We start from the raw sequence: 21,648 nt of genomic DNA, 5'->3' as shown, positions 1-21,648 counted from the left end.
GAATTTGGGTAAATCTATGTTATAGTCTAAATCTGCCCTCTGTAAAAGTGCACTTGTGAGCGAGAACGGACTTTGCCACCCACTGGTGCAATTTCCATTTACAACAGACCCTTCCTACTTCATTTTCTGAGGCAGGCGATCATGAGTGACTGCCTCTTGAGCAGAGTTTCTACTCAAGAAGCAGCTAAATCAACACAAAAATAACTTTTCTAGATGATATTCTACTCGAACAGATGGTTCAGGTTGTTATTTAGTGTGAAAAACATTTTTTCTTATTTTATTTTTTCCCCAACAGGAAAGATGTGCCTACAGACTCCATCTTCCTCTTTCTGACCAGAAGACTCCTTCCCAGTGCTTTGTCCATCTCTAGCTCACTTTTCCTTTCAAAGTGAAATGATCACTCTCTTTGCCTGTAATTCCTGCTCCATATATACTACTGGATTTTAAGAACTTATATTTGTGCAATCAAAAGAAATATGTTTAAAAAATTGGATAAGGGTGTTGCTTGATAGAGAACATTCACCAGTATTTTCATTTGTACTTTTATTCAATTTTTAAATTTGACTGTGGTTGTGGTGGGTAGCCTGGAGTTTCAGTAGAGGGCAAGTACTCTATTGTACTTGATTTTTTAAAATCTTTTATCGGTAGAGGAGGCTGCACAGTTGAGTAGATTTTCTCCATGTTTGCTAACTTTGTACTATTCATTTATTTTCCCACTTGGACTAGGCTGGCCACTGGCCATCCAGCTGGCACTAATCAATGGGTATATGAAACAGCAGTTTCTGTTTTATATGTTGTTTTAAAACATCCATGATTTGGCCAAGAGATGGCACTGTATCAAATGGATTGTTTTTGTATTTCAATTTTTTTTTTTTGTTTCTGAAAAAACTATTGTCTGGTGGGATAATATCGTTCTTTGGGAAGATGTGTGTTATAAAAATGTTCAAAGCTGACAATTTTAGTTTTTGCCATTGCTGAATTAATGGTGGTGGTTTCTCCATTGTTTACCATGCCTTTTTTTGTCTGGCTAGTGTGTGTCCATTTGTCTCTGTCATAGGCTAACTTTTTGGCTTTCTTCTACATGCCATGTGACTGGTGGTAATTTTGTGTAGTCAGTGTCCACCCACAGGCCTGCGTGTGTATTGTTGGCCATGGCTACTTGCTTGTTGTTGTTGTTTGACCATGTGTCCGGCCATATTTTTGTGCAGCCAGTCAGTGTGCTTTTGCATAGGCCTGCATGTGTTCTAAGTTGCTTATGTCTCTTTGGTTGCTGCTGTTGTTTGACCATGTGGCCTGCAGACATTTTGTGTAAATAGTCAATCTGCTTTTGTCATAGGCCTGCATGTGTTCTGTGTTCTCCATGGCTCCTTGCTTCCTGTTGTTGTTTATCATGTGGCCGGTGGCCATTTTGTGTAGCTGGTCAGTGAATTTCACAACAGGCCTACATGGGTTCTTTATTCTCATTGTCTCCTGGCTTGCTGTTGTTGTTTGACCATGTGGCAAGCTGCAATTGTGTGCAACTAGTCAGTGAGCTTTAACCCCAGGCCTGCATGGGTTCTTTGTTGTCCATGCCCACTTGCTTGTTGTTTTACTGTAGGAAGGTAGCCTCTTTCTAGCCTTGTTACCCCCTTTTTGGCCTGTTTGTGAGTATATGTCAGGGTGTTTTTACTGTCTCACTGGGATCCTGCTAGCCAGGACCCCAGTGTTCATAGTGGAAACCCTATTTTGTCAGTGTGTTTGATATGTGTAACTGGCACCCGGCTAGCCAGGACCCCAGTGCTCATAGTTTGTGGACTATATGTTTTCCCTGTGTGGTGCCTACCTGTATCACTGAGGCTCTGCTAACTCTGCTTTTAAAATTGTCACTGCAGGCTAGTGACTAATTTTACCAATTCTGATTGGCACACTGGAACACCCTTACAATTCCCTAGTATATGGTACCTAGGTACCCAGGGTATTGGGGTTCCAGGAGATCCCTAAGGGCTGCAGCCTTTCTTTTGCCACCCATAGGGAGCTCAGACAATTCTTACACAGGACTGCCACTGCAGCCTGAGTGAAATAACATCCATGATATTTCACAGCCATTTTACACTGCACTTAAGTTACTTATAAGTCACCTATATGTCCAACACTCACTTAGTGAAGGTTAGGTGCAAAGTTAAAGTGTGAGGGCACCCTGGCACTAGCCAAGCTGTCCCCACATTGTTCAGGGCAATTTCCCCAGACTTTGTGAGTGCGGGTACACAATTACACGCATGAACTACATATAGGTCAATAACTTTGTGTAGCTTCACAATGGTAACTCCGAACATGGCCATGTAACATGTCTAAGATCATGGAATTGTCCCCCCAAGCCAAATCTGGTATTGGGGTGCCAATACCATGCATCCCTTGGGCATCCCTTGGGCTCCAGATTGGACCCTGGGTACTGCCAAACTAGCTCTCTGGGGTTTTCTCTGCAGCTACCGCTGCTGCCAACCCTCAGACAGGTTTCTGCCCTCCTGCGGTTTAAGCAGCCCAGTCCCAGGAAGGCAGAACAGAGGATTTCCTCTGAGAGAGGGTGTTGCACCCTCTCCCTTCGGAAATAGGTGTTGAGGGCTGGGTAGGAGTAGCCTCCCCAAGCCTCTGGAAATGCTTTGAAGAAACAAGATGATGCCCTCCTTGCATAAGCCAGTCTACACCAGTTCAGGGAGCCCCCAGCCCCTGCTCTGGCATTAAACTGGACAAAGGAAAAGGGAGTGACCACTGCCCTGTCCATCACCACCCCAGGGGTGGTGCCCAGAGCTCCTCCAGTGTGTCCCAGACCTCTGCCATGTGAGGGCACAATGGAGACCTCTGAGTGGCCAGTGCCAGCAGGTGATGTCAAGACCCCTCCTGATAGGCTCTTACCTGGTTAGGTAGCCTATCCTCCTCTGAGGGCTATTTAGGGTCTCTCCTGTGGGTTTCTCTTCAGATAACGAATGCAAGAGCTCACCAGAGTTCCTCTGCACTTCTCTCTTCAACTTCTGCCAAGTATCGACCGCTGACTGCTCCAGGACACCTGCAAAACCCTAACAACAAAGTAGCAAGAAGACTACCAGTAACATTGTAGCGCCTAATCCTGCCAGCTTTCTTGACTGTTTCCTGGTGGTGCATACTCTGAGGGCTGTCTGCCATCACCCTGCACTGGAATCCAAGAAGAAATCTAACGTGGGCCGACTGAATTTTCCCCCTGCTAACGCAGGCACCAAACTTCTGCATCACCGGTCCACTGGGTCCCCTCTCATCTTGACGAGCTTGGTCCCTGGAATACAGGAGCTGGATTCAAGTGACCCCGACAGTCCAGTGGTCCTTCCTGAAGGAGTATATCCTCTGAGATACTTTTGGCATATTGTCACTAAAATAAAGTACCTTTATTTTAAGTAACTCTGAGTATTGTGTTTTCTTATGAAATAGTGCTATATGATATAAATGTTATAGTAGGAGCTTTGCATGTCTCCTAGTTCAGCCTAAGGTGCTCTGCTATAGCTACCTCTATCAGCCTAAGCTGCTAGAACACTACTAATCTACTAATAAGGGATAAATGGACCTGGCACAAGGTGTAAGTACCATCTAGTACCCACTGTAACCCGGGCCAGCCTCCTACATTGGTGGTGCAGCGGTGGTATAAGTACTTGTAACTGCTTTACCACTTTGTCATTGGTGCTTTTCATAAGAAAAACATATACCAAATACTTCAGAATATACACAGTAACCTAAAGAGTTGAACTTTCATTTTCTAAAACTTTTCTAAAAAGTTTCTGAAAAGTTTTTAAAGTTTGAAAAAGTTTGAAAAAGTTTTCTCTGTTCTTAAAAAAAAAGTTCCAAAACTTTTTTCTCTCTCTGTCCTAAACCTTTTCTATCATGTCTGCAGTAGAACATACTCCCACAGTTGTCCAGGCAACATATGGGAATCTAAACTTTAAATGTTTGAGGGGTCTCTGTATTGAAAGAGGTTTAGCAATTGGTAAGAATTCCACAAAAGATCTTCTCCTTAGCCTTCTCCTAGAAGGTGATCAGAATCAGTCTGGCCCATCCCAGGATCAGGAGGTAGAGGAGGGGAGTACCCAGCCAGACTCAGAGGAATCTCCTGAGGATGCTGGGGATGGTTCATTCAAGGACCTGCCAGCTAGCAGGCCACCTAGTGACACTGGCAGTGGGTGGGGGTCACACATTAGTAGGGCATCTTTCACTCCTAAAGGCCAGGTTACTATGGTGCAGCCAGTTAGGGACAGGTCCAACTCTGCCAATTCTCACATTTCTTCTGTGTCTCACAATTCCCAAGCCTCCCACCCTGAGGATAACTTAATGGAAAGGGAACTCAGAAAGCTGTGGTTGGAAGAGGCCAAGAGAGCAAGATTCCAGAAACCTGCATAAGATAGTCCCTCCTTATAAGGAGGGGGGTGACATTAACAAGTGGTTTGCTGCACTTGAGTGGGCCTGTATGGTACAGTTGGTCCCTCAAAGGCAGTGGGCTGCTATGTTGTGTCTATTTTTTACTGGTAAGGGTAGGGTTAGGCTCCTTACTGTCAGAGAAAGTGATGCTAACAATTACAAAGTGTTGAAGGATGCACTCTTGGATGGATTTGGCTTAACCACTGAACAATACAGGATTAAGGGCCAGATGTACAAACCGTTTTGCATGGTGCAAACTGCGAAATTCGCAGTTTGCGCCATGCAAAACGGGCATCGCGATGCACATTCCCGTTTTGTGAGTCGGTACAGGAATGTGACTTGCAAATAGGAAGGGGTGTTCCCTTCCTATTTGCGATTTGCACCGTAATGCAGAATTGCTTTGTGACCGCGAACCCGGTCGCAAAGCAATTCGCAGTTAGCACCCATGTGAAGTGGGTGCTAACTCATTCGCAAAAGGGGGACCCCTACTCCTTTGTGATTGTCGCCCAAAATATTTTTTCAGAGCAAGCAGTGGTCCAATGAACCACTGCCTACTCTGAAAAAACGAAACCAAATAGTTGAATTTTTTATTTTGTATTGCAGCTCGTATTCCTTAAAGTAAAACGGGCTGCAATACAAAAAAAAACTGCTTTATTAAAAAAGCAGTCACAGGCATGGAGGTCTGCTTTCTCCAGCAGGCCACCATCCCTGTGAGTGCAGGTAATCGCAAGGGGGTTGCAAATTGCGACCCACCTCATTAATATTAATGAGGTGGGTCTTTGCGACCCCCTTGCGATTCGCAGAAGGTGTGTGAGACACCATTCTGCATATGATTTTGTGAATTGGAAATTGCGAGTCGCACCGACTCGCAATTTCCGATTCACAGAATCATTTCTTTCTACATCTGGCCCTAAGTTCAGAGACACCAGATAAGAGTCCTCTTAAGACTGGACAGACTTTGTGGACTGTTCAGTGAAGGCCTTGGAGGGTTAGTTACATGGCAGTAAGGTGACTGACTAGGAAAGCCTGTATAATCTAATCGTGAGAGAGCATATTTTGAACAATTGTGTGTCTGATTTGTTGCACCAGTACTTGGTAGACTCAGATCTGACCTCTCCCCAAGAATTGGGAAAGAAGGCAGACAAATGGGTCAGAACAAGAGTGAACAGAAAAGTTCATACAGGAGGTGACAGGGATGGCAAGAAGAAAGATGGTGAGAAATCTCAGGATAAAAATGGGGATAAATGTAAAACTAAAGATCCTTCCTCACATCCTAAACACTCTTCAGGGGGTGGGGATAAATCAACTTCTTCCTTTTCTAAACAACCCACACACATTTAAAGGCTGTAGTGCTATGTGTGTAAAAATAAAGGCCATAGGCCAGGGGATAAGTCCTGCCCAGGTAAACCCCTGAGCCTACCACCACTAATACATCAAACTCTACTGCCCCTAGCATTAGTGGTAATAGTGGTGGGACTTCTGGCAACAGTCAAAATAAGGGTGTAGTTGGGTTCACTTTTGGGTCCATCATAGAAACTGGGGTAGTCAGTCCCAAGACAGTTTCTGGCACACCTGGTATGCATTGGCCTTGCCACACAGGCTGCTTGTCCCCTTACAATGGATAAGTACAGGCAGACAGATTCAATAAATGCTGTTGAGGCTCGGGCCTACAGGGACACAGGTGCCAGTATCACTTTGGTGACTGAAAACCTAGTGTCTCCTGCACAACACATCATTGGACAACAGTACAAAATTATTGATGTCCATAACTCCACTAAGTTCTTCCCCTTAGCTATAATTCAGTTTAGTTGGGGGTGGAGTTACTGGCCCTAAGCAGGTGGTAGTATCATCTAGCTTACCTGTAGACTGTCTCTTAGGTAATGACCTAGAGACCTCAGGTTGGGCTGAGGTAGAGTTTAATACCCATGCAGCCATGCTGGGTATCCCTGATGAATTGCTTCCTCTTATTTCAGCTGAAATGAAAAAGCAAAGGAGAGAAAAAGGCCTGAAAACTCAGAATCCTTCAAAAACAACAGGTAAATAGGGCATCAAAGTATCCCCTACCAACCCTGCCATTCAGGATTCCATTCCTGTGGTGGGAGAGACCTCTCCTGGGGTGGCCACTTTAAACAAGGGAATCATCAGCTAACACAGCTGTACTCCCTGAGTAGAAGTACCTCTCTGTGGGATAACTAATATTGGTGAGAAAAAGTGCACTATTTTAATTAACATGGAGCATCCCTCCAACCATCCCAGAGAAACTTTAGTGCAGCAACCATGCACTGCCTCACAACACTTAGGACAGCAACCCTTCCCTAGTGTTGAGCCTACAGGCAGCAGCCCTGCCCTGCCCTGCTCCAACTCAAGAGAAATAGCAAACCTGTTCTCTCTTACAGCCATATGAACAAAGTTTTTGCCCAGCTATGGCTTTATTGAGACAGCATCCCTGTCTGGCATTCCCATCACTTGATATAAGCCCAGTGGGCAATTCCTACTGCTCTAAACTTAAACATACTAATAGGAACTCTGAGAATATAACTTCACATTGTTGGATAGATAAAAGACTTCAAACAGGGTGGTTCACATCCCCACAGGGAAGTAACCATACAGTGGATGATAAAGGGGTTAACCAATCTATTACAGAGCTATTCTCCACTTATCATCACTTAGACAATAAAGACTCAACTGGCCAAGGTTAGCCTTATTGTCCATCGTTTGGGGGGATGTGTAGGAAGGTAGCCTCTTTCTGGCCTTGCTACCCCCACTTTTGACCTGTTTGTGAGTATATGTCAGGGTGTTTTTACTGTCTCACTGGGATCCTGCTAGCCAGGACCCCAATGCTCATAGTGGAAACCCTATTTTGTCCGTGTGTTTGATATGTGTCACTGGGACCCTGCTAGCCAGGACCCAGTCCTCATAGTTTGTGGCCTATATGTGTTCCCTGTGTGTTGCCTAACTGTATCACTGAGGCTCTGCTAACCAGAATCTCAGTGTTTATGATCTCTCTACTTTTAAAATTGTTACAGCAGGCTAGTGACTAATTTTACCAATTCTAATTGGCACACTGGAACACCCTTATAATTCCCTAGTATATGGTACATAGTTATCCAGGTTATTGGGGTTCCAGGGGAGCCTTGTGGGCTGCAGCATTACTTTTGCCACCCATAGGGAGCTCAGACAATTCTTACACAGGACTGCCACTGCAGCCTAAGTGAAATAACGGTTAGTTATTTCACAGCCATTTGGTACTGCACTTAAGTAACTTATACGTCACTTATACTGTATGTCTAACCCTCACTTAGTGAAGGTTAGGTGCAAAGGTACTAAGTGTGAGGGCACCCTCGCACTAGCCAAGGTGCCCCAACATTGTTCAGGGCAATTTCCCCGGACTTTGTGAGTGCGGGGATACCATTACACGAGTGAACTACATATAGGTCAATACCTATGTGTAGCTTCACAATGGTAACCCCGAACATGGCCATGTAACATGTCTAAGATCATGGAATTGTCCCTCCAAGCAAAGTCTGGTATTGGGGTGCCAATCCCATGCATACCTGGGGCTCCAGAATGGACCCTGGGTACTGCCAAACTAGCTCTCTGGGGTTTTCTCTGCAGCTACCGCTGCTGCCAACCCTCAGACAGGTTTCTGCCCTCCTTGGGTCTGGACAGCCCAGTCACAGGAAGGCAGAAAAAAGGATTTCCTCTGAGAGAGGGTGTTACTCCCTCTGCCTTTGGAAATAGGTGTTAAGGGCTGGGGAGGAATAGCCTCCCCCAGACACTGGAAATGCTTTGGAGGGCACAGATGGTGCCCTCCTTGCTTGAGCCAGTCTACACCGGTTCAGGGAGCCCCCAGCCCCTGCTCTGGCACGAAACTGGACAACGGAAAGGGGAGTGACCACTCCCCTGTCCATCAACACCCCAGGGGTGGTGCCCAGAGCTCCTCCAGTGTATCCCAGACCTTTGCCATCTTGAATGCAGAGGTGTGAGGGCACAATGGAGGCCTCTGAGTGGCCAGTGCCAGCAGGTGACGTCAGAGACCCCTCCTGATTGGCTCTCACCTGGTGAGGTAGCCAATCCTCCTCTAAGGGCTATTTCTCCTGTGGGTTTCTCTTCAGATAACGAATGCAAGAGCTCACCAGAGTTCCTCTGCACTTCTCTCTTCAACTTCTGCCAAGGATCGACTGCTGACTGCTCCAGGACGCCTGCAAAACTGCACCAAAGTAGCAAGAAGACTACTAGCAACATTGTAGCGCCTAATCCTGCCAGCTTCCTTGACTGTTTCCTGGTGGTGCATGCTCTGAGGGCTGTCTGCCTTCACCCTGCACTGGAAGCCAAGAGGAAATCTCCTGTGGGTCAACTGAATCTAACCCCTGCTAACGCAGGCACCAAAGTTCTGCATCACCGGTCCTCTGGGTCCCCTTGCATCTTGACAAGCGTGATCCCTGGAACACAGGAGCTGGAGCCAAGTGACCCCGACAGTACAGTGGTCCTTCTGTCCGAATTCGGTGGAGATAAGTCCTTGCCTCGCCACACCAGACAGTAATCCTGTGTACTTCATGATCTGCAGTTGCTAGGGCTTCTGTGCACTTGTGCAAGGATTCCTTTGTGCACAGCACAGCCCATGTCCCCAGCACTGTGTCCTGCATTGCTCAACTCACTGAGTTGACCACCGAGTTCGTGGGACCTTCTTTTGTTGTGCTGAGATGACCGCCTTGCTCAGATTTCTTGAATGCCTGTTCAAGTGCTTTTGCAGGTTCTGCCTGCTTCTGCATGGGTTCCCTCTGTTGCTGAGTTCCCCCTCTGTCTTCTCCTTCAAGGGACAACCTCCTGGTCTTTGGTGGGCCCTGGCAGTACCCAATATCTTTAACCATGACTCTTGCAGCTAGCAAGGCTTGTTTGAAGTCTTTCTGTGTGAAATCACCTCTGCTTCCTCCAGCACACAGTCGGACATCTTCTGACCAAAGGAGAAGTTCCTGACACCTTCCGTTGTTGCAGAATCTTCTGCTTCTTTCACCTGGAGGCAGCCCTTTTGCACCTTTATCCGGGGTTTAGTGGGCTTCTGCCCCCCCCCGGACACTTGCGTGACTCTTGGACTTGGTCCCCTTCCTTTGCAGGTCCTCAGGTCCAGGAATCCATCTTCAGTGCTTTGCAGTCAGATGTTGTCTTTGCAGAATCCCCTATCTCGGCTTTCCTGTTTTTCTGGGGTAGTAGGGTAACTTTACTCCTACTTTTTAGGGTCTTGGGGTGGGGTATCTTGGACATCCTTAGTGTTTGCTTACACTCCCAGCTACCCTCTACACAGGTCTGGGGTCCATTTGTGGTTCACATTCCACTTTTGGAGTATATGGTTTGTGTTGCCCCTAGGCCTATTGTCTCCTTTTGCATTCTATTGTGTTCTACAGTGTTTGCACTACTTTTCTAACTGTTTACTTACCTGATTTTTGGTTTGTGTGTATATTTTGTATATTTTACTTACCTCCTAAGGGAGTATATCCTCTTAGATACTTCTTGGCATATTGCATACCTTTAGTTTTTGTAACTCTGAGTATTGTGATTCTTATAATACAGTGCTATTTGATATAAGTGGTATAGTAGGAGCTTTGCATGTCTCCTAGATCAGCCTAAGCTGCTCTGCTATAGCGAGCGACCTCTATCAGCCTAAGCTGCTAGTACACTACTAATCTACTAATAAGGGATAACTGGACCTGGCACAAGGTGTAAGCACCATCAGGTACCCACTATAAGCCAGGCCAGCCTCCTACAAGGTACCATTAAGGTAGGCCCTAGGTAGTCTCATGGGCAGGGTGCAGTTTTTGTTAAACGTAGGACATATAGTAATGTGTTTTGACATGTCCTAACAGTGAAATACTGTCAAATTAGTTTTTCACTGTTGAAAGGCCTATCTCTCTCATAAGTTAACATGGGGGGTGACTTTAAATATCCTTAAAGTGTAGCTTCTCTTTGAGAGCAGATAGAAATGTTGAGTTTGGGGTCACCAAAGACACAATTTAAAAATACAACTTTTAGTGAAGTTGGTTTTTAGATTGTTAGCTTGAAAATGCCCCTTTTAGTAGAAAGTTGGCATTTTCATGCTTAAACTATTCCGTGACTCTGCCTGTTTGTGGATCCCCTGTCTGGGTCAGATTGACAGTTGGGTTGTTTGTGAATCTCCTCTACACAAAGGGAGCTGGAGTGTAGCATTCATATCCTGATAAGCTATCTGGGCTAGAGCAGAGGGAGTAGTGGGCACTTATACCTGAATGAGCTGTGCCTGCCTTCACACAATGCAGTCTTAAACCCCCGAGTGTGTGTCTGGGGACTGGCCTGAGCAAGGCAGAATCCTGTAAACAACAGAGACTTTTCTTTGAAGCTCGGCAAATTCAAAGCAGAAAGGGGTATACGTATTGGACCCATAACCCCAGACTTTAGATCACCTCAAGGCTGCTAGAAGGAGTCAAGAGGAACCTCTGCCAGGACAAGAGCTGAAGAGTTGAAGAGAAGTGCTGCCCCTGCCTGTGACTGTACGTTGTTGGACTATCCTGCAGTTGCTGATTCTACCTGTGAAAGGGGACAAAGGCTGGACTTTGTTGTGCATTCCTGCTTGAAAGATACCTCCAAGGACTTGGACTGAGCTTGCCTCCTGTTTTCGAAGCCTCAGAGACAGCAAAGGCTTCACCAACTAGTCTCCGAGTCTGCATGCTGTGGACTCTATCTTGTCAGAAGGTGTCATTCCTTTTACTGGGCCCCTGAGAGTGAATTCCTGGTGAAATGCTGTGTAACAAGGTGTGACGACGTTGTGCGACTTAGTAAGGATCCCGCTACATTGAACCCATGACACCGCCTGCACATGAAGCCATGGACCTCACAGAAGCGCAACTACCCCACTGACCTCGCAGGCCCCACATCACCGATGCCGCTGATGTCCCAAGAACTAGCAAGATCGGAGTGTTGTAGCACCGACATTCATGACACCCAACTCTACCCCAGCGCCTGTGACCCTGCGATCTGACTGCGATCCCATGAGGTCGCCCCTCATCCTTGTGAATTTGCTGGACTTCAACATTGCTGCAGGTGCCCAGGACAGACTCCTCACAACCAATGCTGCCTCACCTCCACCGCTCCTCACCAAGGACCCAACGCCTCTTCATGATGCCTCCGCTTCTTCGCCTCGCAGCACCGGAACCAATGCCACATCTGATCCAGCTAGGCCTTGTTCCCAGGCTCTGTGCTCCGGCCTGTTTTCCACACTTTTGATAAGGTACTGTATATCTGGGGTCCGTGTGACTCTTTAACCCCTTCGCTGCCAGGCCTTTTCCCACTCCTGTGCCGGGCCTTTTTTTGCCTATTTGGGGCAGTTCGCGCTTAGGCCCTCATAACTTTTTGTCCACATAAGCTAACCAAGCCAAATTTGCGTCCTTTTTTTCCAACATCCTAGGGATTCTAGAGGTACCCAGACTTTGTGGGTTCCTTTGAAGGAGGCCAAGAAATTGGCCAAAATACAGTGAAAATTTCGTTTTTTTCAAAAAAATTGGAAAAAGTGACTGCAGAAGAAGGCTTGTGGTTTTTCCCCTGAAAATGGCATCAACAAAGGGTTTGCGGTGCTAAACTCAGCAGCTTCCCAGCTTTCAGGAACAGGCAGACTTGAATCAGAAAACCCAATTTTTCAACACAATTTTGGCATTTTACTGGGGCATACCCCATTTGTGCAATTTTTTGTGCTTTCAGCCTCCTTCCAGTCAGTGACAGGAATGGTCATGAAACCAATGCTGGATCCCAGAAACCTAAACATTTCTGAAAAGTAGACAAAATTCTGAATTCAGCAAGGGGTCATTTGTGTAGATCCTACAAGGGTTTCCTACAGAAAATAACAGCTGAAAAAGAAAAATATTGAAATTGAGGTGAAAAAACCATCAATTTTTCTCTACGTTTTACTCTGTAACTTTTCCCTGCAATGTCAGATTATCGAAAGCAATATACCGTTACGTCTGCTGGACTCCTCTGGTTGCGGGGATATATAGGGCTTGTAGGTTCATCAAGAACCCGAGGAACCCAGAGCCAATAAATGAGCTGCACCCTGCAGTGCGTTTTCATTCTATACCGGGTATACAGCAATTCATTTGCTGAAATATAAGGAGTAAAAAATTGCTATCAAGAAAACCTTTGCATTTCCAAAAAGGGCACAAGATAAGGTGTTGAGGAGCAGTGGTTATTTGCACATCTCTGAATTCCGGGGTGACCATAGTAGCACGTGAATTACAGGGAATTTCTCAAATAGATGTCTTTTTTACACACACTCCTATATTTGGAAGGAAAAAATGTAGAGAAAGACAAGGGGCAATAGTACTTGTTTTGCTAATCTATGTTCCCCCAAGTCTCCCGATAAAAATGGTACCTCACTTGTGTGGGTAGGCCTAGCACCCGCGACAGGATATGCCCCAAAACACAACATGGACACATCACAGAAAACAGAGCTGTTTTTAGCAAAGTGACTACCTGTAGATTTTGGCCTCTAGCTCAGCCGCCACCTAGGGAAACCTACCAAACCTGTGCATTTCTGAAAACTAGAGACCTAGGGGAATCCAAGGAGGGGTGACTTGTGTGGCTCGGACCAGGTTCTGTTACCCAGAATCCTTTGCAAACCTCAAAATTTGGCTAAAAAAACACATGTTCCTCACATTTCTGTGGCAGAAAGTTATGGAATCTGAGAGGAGCCACAAATTTCCTTCCACCCAGCGTTCCCCCACGTCTCCCTATAAAAATGATACCTCACTTGTGTGGGTAGGCCTAGCACCCGCGACAGGATATGCCCCAAAACACAACGTGGACACATCACTGAAAACAGAGCTGTTTTTAGCAAAGTGACTACCTGTAGATTTTGGCCTCTAGCTCAGCCGCCACCTAGGGAAACCTACCAAACCTGTGCATTTCTGAAAACTAGAGACCTAGGGGAATCCAAGGAGGGGTGACTTGTGTGGCTCGGACCAGGTTCTGTTACCCAGAATCCTTTGCAAACCTCAAAATTTGGCTAAAAAAACACATGTTCCTCACATTTCTGTGGCAGAAAGTTCTGGAATCTGAGAGGAGCCACAAATTTCCTTCCACCCAGCGTTCCCCCACGTCTCCCGATAAAAATGATACCTCACTTGTGTGGGTAGGCCTAGCGCCCGCGACAGGATATACCCCAAAACACAACGTGGACATATCACAGAAAACAGAGCTGTTTTTAGCAAAGTGACTACCTGTAGATTTTGGCCTCTAGCTCAGCCGCCACCTAGGGAAACCTACCAAACCTGTGCATTTCTGAAAACTAGAGACCTAGGGGAATCCAAGGAGGGGTGACTTGCGGGGCTCGGACCAGGTTCTGTTACCCAGAATCCTTTGCAAACCTCAAAATTTCGCTAAAAAAACACATGTTCCTCACATTTCTGTGGCAGAAAGTTCTGGAATCTGAGAGGAGCCACGAATTTCCTTCCACCCAGAGTTCCCCCATGTCTCCCGATAAAAATGATACCTCACTTGTGTGGGTAGGCCTAGCGCCCGCGACAGGATATGCCCCAAAACACAACGTGGACATATCACAGAAAACAGAGCTGTTTTTAGCAAAGTGACTACCTGTAGATTTTGGCCTCTAGCTCAGCCGCCACCTAGGGAAACCTACCAAACCTGTGCATTTCTGAAAACTAGAGACCTAGGGGAATCCAAGGAGGGGTGACTTGCGGGGCTCGGACCAGGTTCTGTCACCCAGAATCCTTTGCAAATCTCAAAATTTGGCTAAAAAAACACATGTTCCTCACATTTCTGTGGCAGAAAGTTCTGGAATCTGAGAGGAGCCACAAATTTCCTTCCACCCAGCGTTCCCCCACGTCTCCCGATAAAAATGATACCTCACTTGTGTGGGTAGGCCTAGCGCCCGCGACAGGATATGCCCCAAAACACAACGTGGACATATCACAGAAAACAGAGCTGTTTTTAGCAAAGTGACTACCTGTAGATTTTGGCCTCTAGCTCAGCCGCCACCTAGGGAAACCTACCAAACCTGTGCATTTCTGAAAACTAGAGACCTAGGGGAATCCAAGGAGGGGTGACTTGCGGGGCTCGGACCAGGTTCTGTTACCCAGAATCCTTTGCAAACCTCAAAATTTGGCTAAAAAAACACATGTTCCTCACATTTCTGTGGCAGAAAGTTCTGGAATCTGAGAGGAGCCACAAATTTCCTTCCACCCAGCGTTCCCCCACGTCTCCCGATAAAAATGATACCTCACTTGTGTGGGTAGGCCTAGCGCCCGCGACAGGATATGCCCCAAAACACAACGTGGACATATCACAGAAAACAGAGCTGTTTTTAGCAAAGTGACTACCTGTAGATTTTGGCCTCTAGCTCAGCCGCCACCTAGGGAAACCTACCAAACCTGTGCATTTCTGAAAACTAGAGACCTAGGGGAATCCAAGGAGGGGTGACTTGCGGGGCTCGGACCAGGTTCTGTTACCCAGAATCCTTTGCAAACCTCAAAATTTTGCTAAAAAAACACATGTTCCTCACATTTCTGTGGCAGAAAGTTCTGGAATCTGAGAGGAGCCACAAATTTCCTTCCACCCAGCGTTCCCCCACGTCTCCCGATAAAAATGATACCTCACTTGTGTGGGTAGGCCTAGCGCCCGCGACAGGATATGCCCCAAAACACAACGTGGACATATCACAGAAAACAGAGCTGTTTTTAGCAAAGTGACTACCTGTAGATTTGGCCTCTAGCTCAGCCGCCACCTAGGGAAACCTACCAAACCTGTGCATTTCTGAAAACTAGAGACCTAGGGGAATCCAAGGAGGGGTGAGTTGCGGGGCTCGGACCAGGTTCTGTTACCCAGAATCCTTTGCAAACCTCAAAATTTGGCTAAAAAAACACATGTTCCTCACATTTCTGTGGCAGAAAGTTCTGGAATCTGAGAGGAGCCACAAATTTCCTTCCACCCAGCGTTCCCCCACGTCTCCCGATAAAAATGATACCTCACTTGTGTGGGTAGGCCTAGCGCCCGCGACAGGATATGCCCCAAAACACAACGTGGACATATCACAGAAAACAGAGCTGTTTTTAGCAAAGTGACTACCTGTAGATTTTGGCCTCTAGCTCAGCCGCCACCTAGGGAAACCTACCAAACCTGTGCATTTCTGAAAACTAGAGACCTAGGGGAATCCAAGGAGGGGTGACTTGTGGGGCTCGGATCAGGTTCTGTTACCCAGAATCCTTTGCAAACCTCAAAATTTGGCTAAAAAAACACATGTTCCTCACATTTCTGTGGCAGAAAGTTCTGGAATCTGAGAAGAGCCACAAATTTCCTTCCACCCAGCGTTCCCCCACGTCTCCCGATAAAAATGATACCTCACTTGTGTGGGTAGGCCTAGCGCCCGCGACAGGATATGCCCCAAAACACAACGTGGACACATCACAGAAAACAGAGCTGTTTTTAGCAAAGTGACTACCTGGAGATTTTGGCCTCTAGCTCAGCCGCCACCTAGGGAAACCTACCAAACCTGTACATTTCTGAAAACTAGAGACCTAGGGGAATCCAAGGAGGGGTGACTTGTGTGGCTCGGACCAGGTTCTGTTACCCAGAATCCTTTGCAAACCTCAAAATTTGGCTAAAAAAACACATGTCCCTCACATTTCTGTGGCAGAAAGTTCTGGAATCTGAGAGGAGCTACAAATTTCCTTCCACCCAGCGTTCCCCCAAGTCTCCCGATAAAAATGATACCTCACTTGCGTGGGTAGGCCTAGCGCCGGCGACAGGAAACACCCCAAAGCGCAACGTGGACACATCCTAAATTTTGGAAAAAAACAGAGGTGTTTTTTGCAAAGTGCCTACCTGTAGATTTTGGCCTCTAGCTCAGCCGGCACCTAGGGAAACCTACCAAACCTGTGCATTTCTGAAAACTAGAGACCTAGGGGAATCCAAGGAGGGGTGACTTGCGGGGCTCGGACCAGGTTCTGTTACCCAGAATCCTTTGCAAACCTCAAAATTTGGCTAAAAATACACATGTTACTCACATTTCTGTGGCAGAAAGTTCTGGAATCTGAGAGGAGCCACAAATTTCCTTCTACCCAGCGTTCCCCCAAGTCTCCCGATAAAAATGATACCTCACTTGTGTGGGTAGGACTAGCGCCCACGAAAGGAAAGGGCCCAAAACACAACGTGGACACATCACATTTTTTTATAAAAAGCAGTGCCTACCTGTGGATTTTGGCCTGTAGCTCAGCCGACACCTGAGGAAACCTAGCAAACCAGTGCATTTTTGAAAACTAGAAACCCAGGGGAATCCAAGATGGGGTGACTTGCGGGGCTCTGACCAGGTTATGTTACCCAGAATCCTTTGCAAACATCAAAATTTGGCCCAAAAAACACTTTTTCCTCTCATTTCGGTGACAGAAAGTTCTGGAATCTGAGAGGAGCCACAAATTTCCTTCCACCCAGCGTTCCCCTAAGTCTCTCGATAAAAATGGTACATCACTTCTGTGGGTAGGCCTAGCGCCCACAAAAGGAAATGGCCCAAAACACAACGTGGACACAACATATTTTTTCACAGAAAACAGAGGTGTTTTTTGCAAGGTGCCTACCTGTGGTGTTTGGCCTGTAGCTCAGCCGGCCCCAGGGGGGGGGGGGCAGAAATGCCCTAAAATAAATTTGCCCCCCCAACCCCCACCCTCCCCCCAGGGGAGCGACCCTTGCCTGATGGGTCGCTCCCCATCTCTAAAAAAAGAAACAACAACAAAAAAAAACACAAAAAAAAAATTCCCCTGGCGCCTAGAGGTTTCTGCCCCCCCCCCCCGGGGGCAGTTCGGCCTAATAATAGGCCGATCTGTCCCCCGGGGGGGCAGAAATGGCCTAAAATAAATTTGCCCCTCCCCCCGGGAGCGACCCTTGCCTACGGGGTCGCTCCCCCTGCGTGACATTGGCGCCAAAAAACAAATCCCCGGTGCCTAGTGGTTTCTGCCCCCTTGGGGGCAGATTGACCTAAAATTTGCCAATCTGCCCCCAGGGGGGCAGAAATGGTCTAAATACAATTTGCCCCCCCAGGGGAGCGACCCTTGACTGATGGGTCGCTCCCCATCTCTAAAAAAAGAAACAACAAAAAAAAAAAAACACAAAAAAAAAATTGCCCTGGTGCCTAGAGTGTTCTGCCCCCCCCCCCCCGGGGGCAGTTCGGCCTAATAATAGGCCGATCTGTCCCCCGGGGGGGCAGAAATGGCCTAAAATAAATTTGCCCCCCCAACCCCCATCCCCCCCCCGGGAGCGACCCTTGCCTACGGGGTCGCTCCCCCTGCGTGACATTGGCGCCAAAAAACAAATCCCCGGTGCCTAGTGGTTTCTGCCCCCTTGGGGGCAGATTGACCTAAAATTGGCCAATCTGCCCCCAGGGGGGCAGAAATGGTCTAAATACAATTTGCCCCCCCAGGGGAGCGACCCTTGCCTGATGGGTCGCTCCCCATCTCTAAAAAAAGAAACAACAAAAAAAAAAAAACACAAAAAAAAAATTGCCCTGGCGCCTAGAGTGTTCTGCCCCCCCCCCGGGGGCAGTTCGGCCTAATAATAGGCCGATCTGTCCCCCGGGGGGGCAGAAATGGCCTAAAATAAATTTGCCCCCCCAACCCCCACCCTCCCCCCAGGGGAGCGACCCTTGCCTGATGGGTCGCTCCCCATCTCTAAAAAAAGAAACAACAACAAAAAAAAACACAAAAAAAAAATTCCCCTGGCGCCTAGAGGTTTCTGCCCCCCCCCCCCCGGGGGCAGTTCGGCCTAATAATAGGCCGATCTGTCCCCCGGGGGGGCAGAAATGGCCTAAAATAAATTTGCCCCTCCCCCCGGGAGCGACCCTTGCCTACGGGGTCGCTCCCCCTGCGTGACATTGGCGCCAAAAAACAAATCCCCGGTGCCTAGTGGTTTCTGCCCCCCTTGGGGGCAGATTGACCTCAAATTTGCCAATCTGCCCCCAGGGGGGCAGAAATGGTCTAAATACAATTTGCCCCCCCAGGGGAGCGACCCTTGCCTGATGGGTCGCTCCCCATCTCTAAAAAAAGAAACAACAAAAAAAAAAAAACACAAAAAAAAAATTGCCCTGGTGCCTAGAGTGTTCTGCCCCCCCCCCGGGGGCAGTTCGGCCTAATAATAGGCCGATCTGTCCCCCGGGGGGGCAGAAATGGCCTAAAATAAATTTGCCCCCCCAACCCCCATCCCCCCCCCGGGAGCGACCCTTGCCTACGGGGTCGCTCCCCCTGCGTGACATTGGCGCCAAAAAACAAATCCCCGGTGCCTAGTGGTTTCTGCCCCCTTGGGGGCAGATTGACCTAAAATTGGCCAATCTGCCCCCAGGGGGGCAGAAATGGTCTAAATACAATTTGCCCCCCCAGGGGAGCGACCCTTGCCTGGTGGGTCGCTCCCCATCTCTAAAAAAAGAAACAACAAAAAAAAAAAACACAAAAAAAAAATTGCCCTGGCGCCTAGAGTGTTCTGCCCCCCCCCGGGGGCAGTTCGGCCTAATAATAGGCCGATCTGTCCCCCGGGGGGGCAGAAATGGCCTAAAATAAATTTGCCCCCCCAACCTCCACCCCCCCCCGGAGCGACCCTTGCCTACGGGGTCGCTCCCCCTGCGTGACATTGGCGCCAAAAAACAAATCCCCGGTGCCTAGTGGTTTCTGCCCCCTAGGGGGAAGATTGACCTAAAATTGGCCAATCTGCCCCCAGGGGGGCAGAAATGGTCTAAATACAATTTGCCCCCCCCAGGGGAGCGACCCTTGCCTGATGGGTCGCTCCCCATCTCTAAAAAAAGAAACAACAAAAAAAAAACACAAAAAAAAAATTGCCCTGGCGCCTAGAGTGTTCTGCCCCCCCCCCGGGGGCAGTTCGGCCTAATAATAGGCCGATCTGTCCCCCGGAGGGGCAGAAATGGCCTAAAATAAATTTGCCCCCCCAAACCCCACCCCCCCCCCGGGAGCGACCCTTGCCTACGGGGTCGCTCCCCCTGCGTGACATTGGCGCCAAAAAACAAATCCTCGGTGCCTAGTGGTTTCTGCCCCCTTGGGGGCAGATTGACTTAAAATTGGCCAATCTGCCCCCAGGGGGGCAGAAATGGTCTAAATACAATTTGCCCCCCCCCCCAGGGGAGCGACCCTTGCCTGATGGGTCGCTCCCCATCTCTAAAAAAAGAAACAACAAAAAAAAAAAACACAAAAAAAAAAATTGCCCTGGCGCCTAGAGTGTTCTGCCACCCCCCCCCCCGGGGGCAGTTCGGCCTAATAATAGGCCGATCTGTCCCCCGGGGGGGCAGAAATGGCCTAAAATAAATTTGCCCCCCCAACCTCCACCCCCCCCCGGGAGCGACCCTTGCATACGGGGTCGCTCCCCCTGCGTGACATTGGCGCCAAAAAAACAAATCCCCGGTGCCTAGTGGTTTCTGCCACCTAGGGGGAAGATTGACCTAAAATTGGCCAATCTGCCCCCAGGGGGGCAGAAATGGTCTAAATACAATTTGCCCCCCCCAGGGGAGCGACCCTTGCCTGATGGGTCGCTCCCCATCTCTAAAAAAAGAAACAACAAAAAAAAAACACAAAAAAAAAAATTGCCCTGGCGCCTAGAGTGTTCTGCCCCCCCCCCCCCGGGGGCAGTTCGGCCTAAAAATAGGCCGATCTGTCCCCCGGGGGGGCAGAAATGGCCTAAAATAAATTTGCCCCCCCAACCCCCACCGCCCCCCCCGGGAGCGACCCTTGCCTACGGGGTCGCTCCCCCTGCGTGACATTGGCGCCAAAAAACAAATCCCCGGTGCCTAGTGGTTTCTGCCCCCTTGGGGGCAGATTGACCTAAAATTGGCCAATCTGCCCCCAGGGGGGCAGAAATGGTCTAAATACAATTTGCCCCCCCAGGGGAGCGACCCTTGCCTGATGGGTCGCTCCCCATCTCTAAAAAAAGAAACAACAAAAAAAAAAAACACCAAAAAAAAATTGCCCTGGCGCCTAGAGTGTTCTGCCCCCCCTGGGGGCAGTTCGGCCTAATAATAGGCCGATCTGTCCCCCGGGGGGGCAGAAATGGCCTAAAATAAATTTGCCCCCCCAACCCCCACACCACCCCCCCGGGAGCGACCCTTGCCTACGGGGTCGCTCCCTCTGCGTGACATTGGCGCCAAAAAACAAATCCCCGGTGCCTAGTGGTTTCTGCCCCCTAGGGGGCAGATTGACCTAAAATTGGCCAATCTGCCCCCAGGGGGGCAGAAATGGTCTAAATACAATTTGCCCCCCCAGGGGAGCGACCCTTGCCTGATGGGTCGCTCCCCATCTCTAAAAAAAGAAACAACAAAAAAAAAAAACACAAAAAAAAAATTGCCCTGGCGCCTAGAGTGTTCTGCCCCCCCCCGGGGGCAGTTCGGCCTAAAAATAGGCCGATCTGTCCCCCGGGGGGGCAGAAATGGCCTAAAATAAATTTGCCCCCCCAACCGGCACACCCCCCCCCGGGAGCGAACCTTGCCTACGGGGTCGCTCCCCCTGCGTGACATTGGCGCCAAAAAACAAATCCCCGGTGCCTTGTGGTTTCTGCCCCCTTGGGGGCAGATTGACCTAAAATTGGCCAATCTGCCCCCAGGGGTGCAGAAATGGTCTAAATACAATTTGCCCCCCCAGGGGAGCGACCCTTGCCTGATGGGTCGCTCCCCATCTCTAAAAAAAGAAACAAAAAAAAAAAAAACACAAAAAAAAAATTGCCCTGGCGCCTAGAGTGTTCTGCCCCCCCCCGGGGGCAGTTCGGCCTAATAATAGGCCGATCTGTCCCCCGGGGGGGCAGAAATGGCCTAAAATAAATTTGCCCCCCCTCCCCCCCCGGGAGCGACCCTTGCCTACGGGGTCGCTCCCCCTGCGTGACATTGGCGCCAAAAAACAAATCCCCGGTGCCTAGTGGTTTCTGCCCCCTAGGGGGAAGATTGACCTAAAATTGGCCAATCTGCCCCCAGGGGGGCAGAAATGGTCTAAATACAATTTGCCCCCCCCAGGGGAGCGACCCTTGCCTGATGGGTCGCTCCCCATCTCTAAAAAAAGAAACAACAAAAAAAAAACACAAAAAAAAAATTGCCCTGGCGCCTAGAGTGTTCTGCCCCCCCCCGGGGGCAGTTCGGCCTAATAATAGGCCGATCTGTCCCCCGGGGGGGCAGAAATGGCCTAAAATAAATTTGCCCCCCCAAACCCCACCCCCCCCCCCGGGAGC

The sequence above is a fragment of the Pleurodeles waltl genome, chromosome 9, assembly GCF_031143425.1.
Source record: "Pleurodeles waltl isolate 20211129_DDA chromosome 9, aPleWal1.hap1.20221129, whole genome shotgun sequence".
NCBI classification, from domain to species: Eukaryota; Metazoa; Chordata; class Amphibia; order Caudata; family Salamandridae; genus Pleurodeles; species Pleurodeles waltl.
The sequence above is the reverse complement of the archived record's forward strand: the minus strand, read 5'-3'. Positions refer to the sequence as shown.